Below are 16,837 nucleotides of genomic sequence, written 5' to 3'. Positions count from 1 at the left end.
TGTTTGTCCAGGAGCCGTGTTTTTGTCAACCAGCGTCTCTCTTCCTCGTATATGCAGTATACAGACACTGCAGGTTTGGGACAGAGAACCACAGAGAAAACCATTGTTCACAAATGGAGATGAGTGGGAACCCTAACTGTCCAAAAAGACTATGACTCTTGAACACATCCGCGTTGGTGATGTTTGGTCATGAAATGGCATCACGAAAGGAGCAAAACAAGATGGAAAGAAGCGCAGGACACACTTGGCTCAGGTAGGGTCAGTGTTCAAGACTCACAGGCAAAAGAGGCTGTTGGACAAACATGGATCCATAGGAGAGTTTAAGGAAAAAAGATTACTCACGTTCAACAACAAGAACACAAAGTAACATCTGGATCTTCCCCAAAACTATTGAAAAAATACGCTGTAGACTTTTCAAGCTGTGGAGGCGTTCTCATTTACTGCAGTGTCTGTTTCTACAGTTTGAAGGTCTCCATCAGATAGGAGGAACAGATTTCTTACATCGCTTTGCATTCATAAACAAAAAGTTTGTCCTTTACCTTCTCTTCAAAAACCATCACAGGTGTGTCAAAAGTTTTCACCTTTGAACTTGAATTTCAAAAGGCAGTATTCAAAGAAACTCAGAAAAAAAAATTATAAACTAAAATATAATTTCACGTCACGGCAGTCAGTCTGATAAATTAAAAGAAAACATAGAAGAACCGTAGAATTAAAAGGTTACTGCTGTATTTGAACTATATTCCCTTAAAGCATAATTTAATTTTGTTTTTTTTGTTCCTGGAGATGATCTATGATCATTTTCCCAAAGAAAGAGCTAAAGTTTCAGCTTAAATGCTGAGAAGCCATGAGTCCGTCAAGGTCACAGTTCATTTTAGATGACAGACAAGTGATCTGGTACTGTATTCTGAATCTGCATTCACACCAATTCAAGCTGAACCTGAATGACACCTGAAACATATTTGTATCTAAAACTAAAACATATTGTACATTAAGACATACATGATGAGTGATGTTTGATCCCTGCTCCATGCCATGAAATTAAGACAAGTTAGTTTGAGGTTTTGAAATGGATTTTATTCCCCCAAAATACTTTTTTTTTGTTCTATTTGTTTTGCTGCCTATCAATCAGTTCCCCACACAAGCTGTGGGCTCATTTAGGATACATACAGATCCAACATTTTGGGTTCCTGGGAGAACAAAACACACGTGTGATCTGTATGACTGAGATCTATATCAACATTAAGCTGTCAGTGGTTTGCATTTAGCATATCTTAATTTCTTAAAAAGACTCACTTATCCAGAATGTGGCTCTTTGCCTGATAGCAGAAACGTGTGTATAACATAAAAACAAACACCCGGAAAATAGTTTATAAAAATGTTTCACTTAATCAGAGACGAAAGCTGGGCCGGTTGCTCTGGCAACAGACACATGGTCCTGCCTCACCCCCTGTGAAACAACAGAGGGGAGTTACGCAGGGGGGCTGATGTCAAAAGGCAAGGCCTGCTAAAGCTTGAAGACCCTGGCCAAAAGAAGGGCCCCTGAGGGCTGACAAAACTTTTTATCACCATGGATCAATTTGAAACACAAGTTTTGTACTTTGGGTGGAGACAGTATGGTGGTTCACTTAGCACAGTTGGCTCACACCTAGATACCTTTTGTTTGGACTGCTCAGGCTCTCTCCTCATTCGTTACCCCACACAAAGGGGTATAAAGTGGGGTTATTGATAATGAATGGATGGACATACTTTGAGGATAAAAATGGAAACAAACAAGACAATTTGCTTTGTTCTTTGGGTATTTATCTCATTTTCTGGCTTTCCAGCTTTTGTTATTGTTGTGCAGCTATTTTTTTATTTAATTGATATAATTATAACATAATTATGATTTTATTGTAATAAGATATTGAAATGTGATTTTTAACAGTTTGATTGGTGAGTGCCAGCCTATATCCAGTACATATAGAAGCTGGGTGTAGGGCCCCCCTATGAATTAAAGCTTGGACCCCCAGAAAAACTGACAACAGCCCTTCACTCTTGTGTGTACAGAGAAAGTTTGACAGAGGAGTGTCTGTGCGTTTTGTTCTTCATGTAAACATAAACACACTTTTTTCCAGCATGTCATAGGTGAACTCTGAACAGTGTGTTCTCTGCCACCCACCACACATATACATTGACAATGTACACATTGCAAGAATGTAAATAAATATCTGAGAGTTATGTTGACCCTGCATGTGGGTCAGGGAGAACCCTCTGATCCCTCCAGCTGCTCCAGGGCCCACAGAGGTCAAGACTGCAGGGGTGATGGGGTTAAAGGGCTTTGGGAATTTCTGGAAGTTTCTGCGAATTGTTGCTCTGCACTCGGTTCACTCCCGGTTCATTCTTAGGGCCTGAGAGGTGCAAGGGGGATGTAAAAGGGAGAGCATGCTTGACCTGCCACAACTTCATCTTACTGCATTCTCATCATATTTATGCACATCTGAGTGACGCTGGAAGTCACGACTAGAATTTTCATGATTTGGTATTGGACTGAACTTTTTTGTTGTTGTTTTTTCTTCTCACTGCAAAAATTCCCATTGGGTAAATTTGTGTAATTTCGACTTAAAACTATCTTCGCATCAGACAAAACAATTAGGAACAAGTCATGTTTCAACAAGATGTGATGGTTTGTTATATAAAAAAGTCAATCTGAACGTAGCTCATCCTCACTTGGGACCAGACAAAAATGTTGCCAACTAAGAAAAAAAACCTTTCCTCCTTTAAATCATGCTCTTCATGACTTGTGGAGCATTTGCAGAGAGAGCAGCCCGCTGCAGTCTGCAGCAGAGTCGCTGCAGACTGACGCTTAGGCCTTTATGAGGCCAACCAGCAGCCTTTAGTGTGGATGCATTCACAGAGGCCTCCTCTCCTACAAAGCGCTTGTCAGTCATTGTGTTGAACTTGTGTTTCTTTGCAGCACTCGGCTGCACAGCTGTCGTCAAAGACTTAAGGCTACTTCAACGCCGCTGAAAGAAACAAACAAACAAAGCAGTAAAACAAGAACATGAGAGACAAAAAAAGGTCACAAATAATAAGTGCACAAAAACATCTTGTCCAAACGCACCTTTGGGAGTCCGTCTTCAGGATGGGGATGAGAAGGCGCTGTGGAGACCGGGGGCACAAAGGGACTCGGCCCCTCCTGTGTTACTGTTAGCCAGGCCCTTTGCATGAACTTGTCTCCTTTCAGCGGGCGCTCTTGTGCCCAGGTGTGTCCTTGTGTGTGCGTGTGTGTAGCCACAGCACTGACATCTCTTTGGCCCCAAGTGCTCTATTGAAAATAAGATGGAGTGCAGAGCAAATGAAAAGAGATAAAGTGCAAAACAAGGATGAGATGAGGAATAAAAGGAGAGTGGCTTCCTTGCTTTTCAGGCCACGGACAATGTTGAGGTCTTTCTCCCACGCTCTGTACATCACCTTCTCTGCCCCTGTCATCTGGCAAGTGTCAAAACCATCAGTTCATCTATACATTTATGAAAGCCATCCAGTAGCTTCATATTCATTGAGCAGCTTTCAAAGCATTCCTTCAAGGAGACACACGTTTTAGTAAGGTTCGAGGGTCTGAGACCATTCGGAAGATGGTGTTTTCTCTGGGTGGGGATGTTTCTCTGTATTCAGAACTAATATTGTGTCCATGCTTTCCCAATATTGCAATCACCTTGCAGATCTCTTGGGTCTGATCGGCAGCCAGCCGGCCGAGCAGCCATCCAGACAGGCCATGAGTGGCTCCATGCCAAGGCCAATTGAGAGGTGGTGCTGTGGTGGAGAGCCAGAGGGGAGATGGTCATCCATTATTCATTACTAAGCTAAATAATCCCCAGCAGAATTGGTCTCGTCTTGTCTGGCCCAACGGTTGGGGAATGGATGGGATGGTCCGGGGGGCAAGAGAGGAGGGCTTTCAGGGTGGGGGATGGCGGATCTGATGTTTTTTTTTTTTTTTTTTTTACTTTAGTAAGATCTTTTTGGGGGGCTGAAAGGGTGAAGCGAACTCTCTGTGAGAGGTGGGAGGGGGTTCTTTGAGGATTAGATGCAAATATGTCTTTGATAGCTTTCACAGTCTGGGAGTCCCATTCTGCTTATATTCATATTGAGTCCAGTCTTTGCAAACAATCCCCAGCACTGCTGGGATGAGGGTGGGGCACAGAGGCGGCAGGGGGTTCCTCAGCCCTAAATGGGACGTCCCTTGACCCAGATCAGGAGCAGGACCGGCACAAACCCTCACAGAGTGTGAGACAGAGGGCTGAGCGGGTGATGACCTCCACCGCGCCCTTTTCCATAAAAGTACTGACCCGTCATCATTCGAACACAAATTCCTGCACTGGAGCAGACAAAGCAGCAGTGCATCATTCAGACGCAACACAACCTTCACTTTCCCGTCCACTGTTTGGGGCTTATCGTGGGGGGGCTGTTGTGTCTCCACCCACACACCCAAGGCCAAAATCTCCTCCAGCATCAAGTCCGCTAACTCCTCAACAAACGACTCACTTTTACTTACTTACACTTCTTTGGATTGTTTTGAAAAAAATTGTCATCAAAGATTATATTTTTTACTTGAGTAAATTGGTGATGAAGAACCACTGATGTTTCTCAGCGGCATTAAAACACACTCAGCTCTTGACTTCTTCTTCTTCTTAACTTTAAAAATCATACAGAAAACACCAAAAAAGAATACAAAGGAATGAGGATAAGTGGATTTAGATGTGACAAAACTGGGAGATGCACTGACAGTGATTAACTAATTAGGATTTTAAACAGGAGCAGAAAACCGAATAGCTGAAGAATAAATAATTGACCAAAATAAACATAAAAAAAACAAGAATATCAAATAAATTCACTTACAACAACAAATTCACATACATTATGTTTACTATAAATTGTCTCATTTATCAACACTAGATTTTTTATTTCTTTATTGTCTCATCACAAGTTGGCTTCCAACTTTTTTTTAAACATTTTCTTTAGTACCGGTAGTATTAATGTAACCCTTGTGCTATCCTAGGCACTTTAACAGTTGGGTCATCTAGACCCACTAGACATGTCAAAGTAAGGGTGGGGTCATTCAAGATAGCACAAAGGATAAAAAGAGAGATTTCTTGAGTTTCATTTCAGCTTCTGCTCCACCTAAACTGCAAAACATCAAGATTTGTGCCCCTGCTCATGCTCTGACTTTTGTCCCAAAAGCACAATCACAACACTATCATGGAAAAGTGTATGTTTATTTCCATAATTACATTAATGCATCAAAACTTTCAGAGTATAGTATTAGTATTTAATTAAATTCAAGAATTTATTTGTTTATTTTTGCATAAATTGTGATTCCTGTTTAAAACCCACATACACTTAATTTCAAAAAGTGAATACTGTAGAGAAATCTGCCCAAATTTAGGAGAGCATGAATGGTTTAAACTGAGTTTCTCCAAATAACTAAACTCAAAGAACCTGCACACGTTCCCTAGATGTAATCAAATTGGTTCAGTTTGGTTCAATTGTCTCAATTCCGTCCTATATGGGGAATACTTTGGACTTGTCCAGAAGACCATCATTGATACCCTCTACAGTCTGGGCAAGCCACAAATGTCCCCAGCTAAGGGGGGTGACTGTTCACAGAGTGCTGTGTCCAAACAGATCAACGGAAGGTCTAATGGAAGGGCAAAATGTGCCAGGAGAAGATGCCCCAGGAAAAGAGACAACCGTGGACTTCAGCCGATTATCAAAAGGTCAAGATTCAAGAACTTGCAGACAGAGTGGAAAGAGGTGGAGGAACAGTTTTAAAAACTGCCACATTCAGACGCATTCGAAAGATGGGCTACAACCGTCAAGTTTCTTGGGTCGAGCCACTTCGGAATCTGGACCGGCGGAGGAAATTCTCAATTGGGCCAACTGGAGTGTTGGCCAGTGGTCCAAGGTCCTGTTTTTTGATGAAAGGAAAGTGTGCCTGTCATTCGGGATTCAAGATCCAAGGGGAAGACTGGTTAGGAGAAGAACCCAAGCTACTGGAGGTTCAGTGTGAAGTCTCCACAGTCAGTCATGATTTGGGCTGTGAAATCCAGCACTGGTGTTGGTAAACTCTGCTTTCTTCAATCCAAAATCACTGCAACAGTCTACAAGATTGTTCTAGAGGACTTTGTGATTCCTTCTGTTAAGGATCTGGACGGAGATGCAGATTTACTTTTACAGCAGGACCTGGACCCTGCCCATATTATTTAAGTATTGAAGATGGACTTATCCATCCATCCATTAATTTTCTGAACCCATTTTATCCCTTACAGGGTCACAGGGCTGCCGGAGCCTGACCTGGCCACTGTTGAGCACAGGCGTGGTACGCCCTGGTTGGGTCGGTCAGTCTGTCCGTCACAGGCCAAGATGGACATATCATTTTGAAAAATACTATATTTTGATTGATTTGATGTAATCACATTGTCTGTCTTCATCTTTTTGCAAAAACTGTGATGTAAATGGTGATTTTCCACACTATTCTTACTGTTGGAAATCCTGTTTTCGTGGGTTTTACAAGCTGAAACCCCAAATTACGTAAGAATCAACAATTAATACTTGGGCCCGAATCTGCATTCAATGACAGACAAATTATGGAAATAAATGCACTTTTGCATGATATTCGACGTATCTATGGTTTGATCCAAAGCAGAGAAGCAAGTGTCCAGTTTGGACATCCTTTATAACGTCAACGAAAGTATTATTATTTATTTTGGTTCTAAACACCTTTTTGATAAGATTTTACAACTCCCAGGGGGAATGTAGAGAAGAGCCGTACCACGACAACATTCATTGAGGAGGATCACAACTCAAACTGGTGTAAAGTCTGACTGACCCGTGACTCATTCAAATGAATGAAATCCAGCATAACCCAAAGCAAAAGTAAACAGAAATACCGCTGCATTTCTGATCAGGCCAACACGACTTGTCAGTCTCACAACAGGTCAAAGAGAGCACAGCGAGGGCATGGAGAGAGGGGGAGGTTCAACGCCCCACCCCCTATGCATAGAGCTGCAGGTCACAGAGTTCATAAAGGATCCAGAGGGTTTCCCTCTAGATCCTTCATGGGGCGTGGGGCAGTGTCTAGGGGCAGTAGAGTGAAAGGAAGAGAAGCAGACAGAGTCTAACGTTAAACAAAAATACAGCAAAATGCAGATGCATGCACAGAATGAGGTGAGTGATGTCACACCCACAGCCCTTCAGTGGACCTGACTTTAACCTCTGCGAGTCCTAGGACGGTTCTAAGGAGTCTGCACAGATGATGCATCATTTCTGGGCCTATGCAGCTGCAACAAACCATGGAGCACAACGGTTTCCATTTGAGTGTGTCTACTCGTGTCTTTCATCACGGAAACAGGGGGCCGGTTGGGAGGTGGGAGCTGCTGTTTGTAAGTACGTTGTCAGCCAGACCAGGATGTATATGTATATTTCAGAGTTTCAGCTTTTTCAGACCCATTGATCTGTTTTTTAAGGTTTGGGGGCTTGAGGGTTGAGGGACCCCCTATTCCAGACATGTGCTGACCTTTCCACCCAGACAGGGATAAAGGGACAGGGAGGGAGGGTGGGGGGCACTGCATAAGCGCGGAGGCCTATTTCTCTGTGACGGCTTCATATCTGTGTTCTTGTAAAATGTTAGAGCAGATAGTTGCAGACACAGTAAACATCCCCAATTGTTCTTTTTGCTTTTTGTTTTCCTTCTGTTACCTCAGAAAACTACAAAGGCTGCACTGCTGAGAAAATTAAGGGTTTTTGCCTAACTTTAATCCAATGTAGCCTGCTTGAGATATGACAAAGAACAAAAACATTGGATATATTCCAATAGAGTCCTTTTCAACCCAATTCTGTCAGGTGGAGGCAATGAGGCGCAGCCTGACAAAACCATCAGCACAGTCTCTTACTCTGAATAATTTATTGCTCTCAATAGGAGCAATCAGTATAGATGTAATTTTGTGTCATCACAGTTTGGCATCATAAAAGTCAAAGAGAGTTTAATCCATTCTGAGCTTCTCTGCAAAGTTCACTGCATTTCATCTTTGCAACAAATATGAATATTGACATTTTTTTCGTTCCGGCTTTTTCACTGTTTGTTTACTGACATGTCCAGTTTTACTGCTGTCATTCAGAAACAAAAAAAGGGGTAAACCCAGACTGACCCAGCCGCTCCTGGAGGAGGATCAGACATTGATTGTTTCCCTCGCCCTCCTTCTCCCTGGACTCTCTAAAACACACAGACTCGAGGGGGTCTTTGCTCCACTGGAACAACATTGATCAATACCTGTCACTTCTGTCTCGTCTGACCACAGACCCAACCCCCCCCGTGTGACCTGTGCATCCCCCAAAATGACAGGCCTGCATGTGGGCATACAAGAAAACAGTAAGATGTACTGCCATGTACTGTTCGTGTTTACTTGTCAGAGTGTTTACGTGCAAACATTATCAGGAAAATGGCTCAGAAAGTGCAAAACAGGCACTCAGACAAACCCCCCCGGCCGGCCCCCGCCCTCCTGCGCACACACACATAGATCAGACAGGGCATTCAGAGTCAGACACTAGCTTCTTCTTTGGGTTCAAGTCATGAGGCCAAGGTCTGCTCCCTTGTCCCCGTGACCCTGCAGAACGGAGTCGCTCACAAACCCACTGACCATCAGAGGTGGCGGGAGTCCGGCGGGGGCTGGGAGCGGTGGAGGAGGCTGAAAGAAAGGTCCGAAGGGGGATGGTTCTAGATGAGAGAGGACAAATGTGTTCAGAGCATACTTCTAAATGGTCTGCTAGTTTTCCGATAGGAAAATATTGGGTTGGTTAGTTTTTCAAGATCAGGTTGAGAAGAGAACTGAGAGAGTCAAGCTGGAGTCCTCTCAGCTTCATGCTCCGTCATGTTCTCGAGGTCCTCCTCTTTTGCTTCTCCTGCTCTCCCATCTTCTTACTCAGAAGAACCTGTGCCCAGCCTGGAGATGAGGAGGTGGAATGGCCAAGTAGACATCCATAGTTGTAATTGCAGGGAAGCAAAAACAGAAGAAAGGAAACAAATGAAATAAGAAAAGACATAGGGGAAGCAACGTCCAGCCCAGGATCAGTCGCTGCACCCATAGTAACATCCTGATAATAAACTGCAACGGGCAACTATAGTTAACTGAGCAATCACTTCTCTGTTGCGTGACAGGCCTCGGTGTGTGCTTCTGCAAAGGCTGCTCGATAAATTTAACACAGTGTTCCCACACAAAACCAGCTGTTCCAGTTTTGTGCTGTTCGTCATAAAGAACCTCTGTGGGGCTGAGGTGAGCCGTCACCGAGCAGCACCAGCAATCGTGTTTATCACGCTCCCCTGCTGCAACGTCTGGGTGAACCTCCACCTAACCCGGCTGAACAAAGAAATGCAGCAAGAGGTGAAAATGCAGAATGCACTTGACCCGGCTGAACAAAAGCACTCTCGGGTAGTGTTTTTCTGTAAGTGGGTGTGGATTTATTTATCTTTTGAGATAAATTAATACAGTTTTTCATGCATCCATCTTTCTTATTCCAAATCAAATCTTCTTCTATTACCTCCCCTCCACCCAATGATTAAAAACGACAGCCCTCGGGTTTATGGCACATAGTAAAGTAAACATATGAGGCCAGACAGGCTTTCAAAGTAAACTACCTATGTGTCGGAGACAATAGACTAACATGCTTTAGAACCCCCTAGTGGTTACTAGATGGTTACATAAACACATATGATGATTTGATGATCAACTCAGGCATGCTGGGACTTAATCTGAAACCTCTTCCTGTCCTTTCACAGCTTCTTCATCAGGAATATTTGAATTTCAGTGCTCATTTTGAGTTGCAGTACTGATTATGACCACTGAGTGTCAAAAACAATTTTTGTCATTTTTCTTTTTTTTTTTTTTTTTTTTTTTTTTTTTACCTTGTCCTGTCCAACAGCTGGGCAAACAGATGAGAGCTGAGGGCCTCTTGTGTTGGACATATTTTACTTTAACAAGAGGGGTTATTAATCTTCAGACAAACCAAAGGTATGTCTGAATAAACCCCTTTTGTAATTGAGGCCAAACTTTATTAATTTCAAACATGTTTGAAGATCTTTGGTGTTGGACCGGACGGAAAAGGAAAGAGGGGAAGAAGAGAGAGGGACGTTAGAAAGAGGGGGGGAAGGAGGGTGATAGTAGGAGGGGAAGGGGGATAAGACCATGAAGCAGCATAGAGCAACAAGTTTACTGGTTGTTAATCACCATGGTAAGGCTCAAATGCAGTACAAAAAGGGCGGAGCCTGTCCACACACACACCCAAGTGTCAAACACACCTGCTAGTTGCAAAAATGTCCATCTGTCGACATGTACACAAAACAGATAGTGCTCACACGCATACTTATGCCTTAAAACCAACTAGTGTGAAACATTTCAGTCATTCAGTCACGCAAACCGCCAGTGCAAAGGTGAGCCAACACCCGTGCTCAGGTGAGTGCTCATGTTCTTCTAATATGGATGGTGGAATGTGTAAAGAAAGAAGGAGAGCGCCCAGCCATCCCCACCCCAAGACCCCCACCGCAGCAGCAGCGGCAGCCGGAATCCCCCCCACGCCACACGGAAACCGGCAGGGAACAACCGCCGCCCGGGCGACCAAGCCCGCCACCCAGGCCAGGGCCAGCAGGACCGCCGCAAGGCCCCCCAGAGCCAGAGAGCAGGGAGGCACAGAGGGAAAGAGAGGGCCGCCCCAGCCCAACCAGGAGAACAGCCCCCCCGCCGCGCCGGGAGAGCCCAACGCAGGGCCCCACCGGAGAGGGACGCCCACAGCCCCAGATGAGCACCCCACCACCACCCAGGAGTTCCGGGCATCCCCCCGCCCCAACCCCAGGTACGAGCCAGGACCCCCCAAGGGAGACCCGCCCTGTCATTTTTCTATTGCTTTAAAAGACTTACAAGACCCAGTCTGTGGCTGCTGCCAATTTAAAATATCCCAGAGGCGACACAGCTGAAAACTTTACATCAGCAAATGAATCGCAACACAATCAAATATGTTTTATTTCTACAAACCACACACTTCCTCACTCAGAAAGATGATCTGATCAGAAACACTTTCAAGAACATAGAAATATTATAAATAAACCTCTAATGTTTCCTGAGTGACTCCAGTTCCAAGTAAAATGTACCGTAACTGAAAGGAGCTTTGCTAATGGTGAAGTTTGATTACCAACATCAAAATAAAAACTCTTTTCTGTATTTTAAGCATGAAGTGTTTCACCAACTTCCACTTTTGTTAAGGTCACAGAAGGTCACAGTCACTTTGTCTGCTTTTGAAACCCAAAGTAGTTCTGCAGTAAATATACAGGTATTTTTGTTATTCAAAGCTAAGCTAAGTTTTATTTTCAAACCACTGGCAGTTTTTTCTGTCAAATAAAGAGACGTTTTCTGAAATAATCCATTTAGACCTATTTTATATTTTATTTGCAATGTCAGAAAAACGGAAGAAGTTGTGAAGTATAATCCCACTAAACAGGTATGTTTGCACTATGAATAAGGCATCTGTCATTGCTGGTCTTAAAGTTTCAATCATACAAAAAAATTTATTTGATCAATCCAGACTTTTAAAACTTTATGTTGATTTTTACACCACACAACTTATATTCAGAGTTAGTGGGAAAACGTTCTTAGAAAATGAAGGAGGCTACAAACTGAGGGGATGTAGGAACTTCAGGATCAAATTGATGAGAACCACAAAGAAAAGTTTCTGTGTGTGGTACTAAACTTTAAGATCATTACTTAACCCGCTCCAAACAATGTTCAAATATCCAAATATTCAAGAAAATGTATGAAGAAACTCTGATTTCATGATATGATGATAAGAGGAGTTAAGGATCAACAGGTCTTTGAATAATTCCAAATGTGAACTTGGTTGTGGTGAAATAATCAAAGAGCTTTTTTATTACAATCAATGAATTTCAAATTGTAATGTGCAAAAATGATTACTGACATGTTTTCAATTACAATCTATAAACTGTTCATTTTCTTTACTTGATCTGCAATGTGTAGCAATAAATACAGGTTTAATGTGTTCTAATGGTCATTGATCATTACATATTGATTACCGTTACTGTTTACTGAAATCGTGAATGAATGTTTTCTGAAGATGATCAATCATTAATAAGCACTGCATTTTGTTACTTGAAAATAATCTATCTGATCAGAACCGGAGTGCAAAAACGTATCCAAACTACTATACGTCAGTATAGGGTGGGACTATATAAGCTCGCTTTATCTCACTCCTTTTCAAGCAAGAAATCAACTTGACTTTACTGAATGATCACTATTTTTAATTAAGCAAATGTGATTTAAGTGTCTTTTCTGTTTTATTTTCCTTTTTTCCCCCCATGCATTTAATCATAACTGTACTCTGTTTGAAAAATCTGAGTACATTATTCATTGCTTTGACTACAATGTCTGAAATCAATCAATCAATCAATCAATCAATCAATCAATCAATCAATCAATCAATCAATCAATCAATCAATCAATCAATCAATCAATCAATCAATCAATCAATCAATCAATCAATCAGTAATGATCTGTACTAATGAATCTAATGTCATTACAGTTACTTTAGTCACAGAAATCCAGCATTTCCAGTTGTGGTCGTAGATGTGATGATTCATGGCTTTCATTATAAGATGTTTACTGAAGAAATCAACCAGAACCGACCCGCACGACGGAAACGTGCTGCACCGGAGTTCCACATGAGCGCCCTACAAACGACTACCAATACTGGAGTCACATGGGAGTTCTGCATCTGGGGTGGAGGAGCGAAATTCGTACAATCACTCTTACCATGGATCAGAGTGGCAGAAGTATCAACAGGTACGCATTGCTGAGACTCCTTAACACCACTTATATGTTTTCCAATGCATCAGTAGAAGAAATGTCAGCCATAAGACCCATGGTTCTGCAAAATCGACTCGTGCTCGACCTCCTGACTGCATCATCGGGAGGTTTGTGCAAAATGGTTGGAGACACCTTGCTACACATTTACCAAAAAACTTTTTGAAAATGAAATGTAAAATACCATTTTCATTATTATTTTAATTAAGTGACAGAATAAGCAGTGTTGAAGAAGAAAAGGAAAAAGCATTTTGGTGGATTGCTTTTTCATTTTAATTTTGAGTCAAAAAATGCAGCTTCATTTTGAAAATGAAAAAGCATTTCTGGTTTTGACTTTTATTTTTAATTATGCTATAGAATCGCTTTCATAGTTCGGTCTTTATACAACATCTGCTTTGCCTTGTGTCATGTCAATGATCACAAAGGCCACCACGCAGGCTTTCATCTGTTACCAGCTTGTCCAACAAGCTGAAGAGGACCCCTCCCAGTGTGAATACTCCTACGTCAGAGGCATCGTATGAATCTCTCACTGAAAGTGCCAAAAGCAAGTGGTGAAATGATGATTTTTTGATGCCCTGTTCTTATGATAAAAAAAAAACAAAAAAACAATTTTTTTCACGTTTGTACCTTCCATTTATCTGTGTTTACTTATGATGTGCTTGAAATGATAAAAAGGGAGGGATGTTAGAGTTATGTAATTATCATTTGCTTACACGCTATAATCTCTGTAATGATTGTCTCATTTCCATCTTTCAGTGAGAAAACAATGACTTGAAAAGTTTTGATCATACAAGAATATGATGTTCCTGTTGTTTCTGATTAAATGACCCACATTCATATCTGCAACCTTCAGTTTTCAATAAAAAGAGGCTCCATGCACCAGGAAGGCAGAACTCCTTAGTGACAGTTCGCGCTGTGACAGACCGATTCTCTTTCTGCAGAAGTCTAGCAGAAATTCTCATCTCCTGTGTGGTTCTTCTCTTTATTACGGAAAAAGTCATAACCCTGACAACGTCTTCATTTTCAACCAGCTGCCAACCGCTGTTTTGACAATGATGGGAATGATGTGATGAAGACATAAGGTCCTTGGGTTTCCTCCACAGCAGAAGTGAAACAGTCTTTGCAGGTGCAGACGTTTTTTTGCATGTTTTTAAGTTGGACACTGCCCCATAAAGACAAGAGAGAACAGCCACCCATTGAAACAGTACGTCTCTCACAGTTTTATTGAGATGGCTGGTCAAAGGCCACTTTTTATTGTTTCACCTTCAGTGATAAAACAACTTGATCAGCTCTTTAGATTGTATTTACTGTCACTTCACCTTATTCATTGTTTCCTGTCTGGTCGGCAGGTTTTACTGAACTTTTTCAGAACAAAACAGTCAAACAAAGCTGCAGAATTCTTGAGAAAACAATTTAGTCTCTTCTTACATCTACATTTGCACATATGAGTGAAGGAGGCAACAGCTGGAGAGCATGTGACAGGCAGGCTTACCGTTGGCGCTTTGTGACCACCAGCCCTTACTTCCTTCCCTTCTGCTGGCCCGAGGAAGAGTGTGTGTCCTGTTCCTCCGGGGCTTTTGCATGCGAGCGTGTTAGCGTGTGTTTGTGCCTGCATGCATGTTTTCGGTCACAGTCCACAGCTCACAAGAGGTCAGGTGAGGTTGGGTTTGGTTCCTGATTCCTGGAAGAGTGGACAGCTGCAGTGCCTCACACAAATGCCAAGACAAAAAAAGGCATAAATATTAAAATTCATTTGCTCTTTTTTTAAACTTGTCCCGTTATGCATGACAGTCAAATAAATATGCTTTGAAGGTGCAGTTCATCTCTGCTGCACTTCATTCATTAAAACAATGATTTTGAAGAAAATGCCAGTTTCACATGGAGCTCAAAACTTCTCTGCTCCTGACTACAATACACAACCTGTTCTGGTCACCTCCTTTAATCTAATTATACGTTATCTTCTCACCTGTCTCCTCTGTACATGGACTTATCTGTTGGGCCATGAAAGCACCTTCTCCATGGGCTGCTATCTTCACCGTTAGTGATAAGATACCAAGGAGGGAGCAGAAAATATCCATCACACACACACCGTCACACACACGTACACACATGTGGAAGACCTTAAACAGGTTGTCTGCTCAGCATCAGAGAGACGGCTTTGCTGTGATGCAGCGGACAAGCCGCAGCCTCCTGCTCTCTTGGCTTTGTATAAATACACCACTCATTGTTTATACAGTGCTCCAAGGCTTCGGGTTCCAGGGACCATCACTCTGGGCCGGGGTCAGATCGCCACACACACAAGCACACACTGAGCTGCAAAAGTACGGCCGCACATGTGGCTGCGCACACATTCACGCTAATGCAAACCAGACTCCCCGTGTCCCTGCTTTCGTAGAGAGAAGGAACGATGGTGGGGAGGCCGCACAGAGCTGGAGCCCGGCCAAATGGACCAGCGGAGCTTGTTTGGAAAGCTTTCAGTCAGAAAGCCACTTTTTGGCAGGGACCCTGAGAGTGCTGCTGAGCCCTCTGAAGCGGGCTGGAGCTGCTAAAATAAATAATGGTTAGAGCTGAGGAGTTAAGAGTAGCATTGGCGGGTGGGGGGAAACAGGCCAGCAGGAGGAAAGAGGGGGAGATGCGGGGTGGAGGGTGGGCTCCTGTAATTATATATGTCAGTCGACACAGAGGCATTCGGCCCGCCGGCGATCATGTTTCCCCTCAACTGCTCAATGCCACCAGATAGACGGAGACAACCTCAGTGCGTTTGTGTGTCAGAATTTGTGAGCATCAGCATGTGTGTGAACTGGCCCACTCACTCCATGGGTATGTGTGTGTGTGTGTGTGTGAATGCCTCTGATCTGTGTGTGCGTCTGTGCTGGTAACCTGCAGGGGAAGAAACCTGGTCACACTGGAAGAGGCAGATAAGGAAGTGTTTCACGCCACTGTGTGTTGGTCCTTCAGCAGGGAGCAAAGGAGGGTGGGGGGTGGGGGGCCTTTGTACACTTGCTTATGACAAAAAAGCAAAGTACAGCTTTTTGCATTTTAGCTGACTTTGGTCTGAGAAATGTGCACAAGTGCACTGTCTGTTAGTTGTTTATTTGGTATCCAACGATCCTCTGCTGACAATCGGTTGTTGTTTTTTAACCCAGGAAGCTGCACTCATGATGTGCAGTACACACTGTCTTCCCGAGAATATTTGTCAAATGTAATCAATAGATTTCAGAGATTAAAGGGATTTAGAATTTTTTAAATTAACACAATTTTCCCAGATCAGAAATCTATGTTAAAACTTGTGAAAGAAATTTTTGGAAAGCTGCGATGCAACAGTTGTTTTGTGTACAATGCTGTGTTAAAATGTTCAAATGATGTGTTCATGCATTGTGCACTGGTTTATACAACATTCAGAGTGAGTTCCCTGAAGTCTACAAAGGCGGAAGTGGAAAAAAGCAGTATTTAGAAACGCTGACATTTGAACATGTATTGGCTGCTCAAATGCTAATATGCTTTACCAAAAAAAAAAAAAAAAAGCTTTGTTGCCGCCCGATAACGTGAAATGTTCTTTAAAACATTAAAAATTAAGGTTTTCTTTAGCTGTTTTGTCATTCCTGCTTTGAACCTCTGCCTTAGACTTCCCCACAGTCGACAGTGCAGGACGTTCGGATTTGCAGAGTTTTTTATTTTTATTTTTTTATTTTTATTTGAAATGGTTTATTTCAAGCAATCAAATAAAAATGATACACAAAAACAATCATCAGTTATACATTCATACTATGACCTATCAAACTGAGGAAAATTAGACATATTAATAAATATTGCTTGAAAGGAGTGGATGGAAGCGAATTTATATAATCCCACCCCGTCACAGGAAAGTGGTTTCATGTGGCCTTTGTTAGCCAGTGCCAGAGAGGGCCCTTTCCCATCATCCTCTGCAGGAGGAGGGGTATGTG

At 42.6% G+C, this 16,837-nt stretch overlaps 1 long non-coding RNA gene across 1 annotated transcript; it reads right to left on the bottom strand.

The window, feature by feature from the left end:
• Positions 1 to 411: 411 nt before the first annotated feature.
• Positions 412 to 15,693, bottom strand: LOC144984048 (uncharacterized). Its single transcript, XR_013647665.1, has 3 exons — positions 14,386 to 15,693; positions 3,101 to 8,972; positions 412 to 3,002 (listed from the first exon to the last, which is right to left on the bottom strand). It is a non-coding gene; the product is annotated as an uncharacterized LOC144984048 (long non-coding RNA).
• Between the last annotated feature and the right edge of the window lie 1,144 nt (positions 15,694 to 16,837).

The sequence above is a fragment of the Oryzias latipes genome, chromosome 1 (assembly GCF_053564925.1).
Source record: "Oryzias latipes strain Hd-rR chromosome 1, Olatipes_Hd-rR_3.1".
Classification (NCBI taxonomy): domain Eukaryota; kingdom Metazoa; phylum Chordata; class Actinopteri; order Beloniformes; family Adrianichthyidae; genus Oryzias; species Oryzias latipes.
Note: the sequence above shows the minus strand (reverse complement) of the source record. Positions and strands in the feature narration are given on the sequence as shown.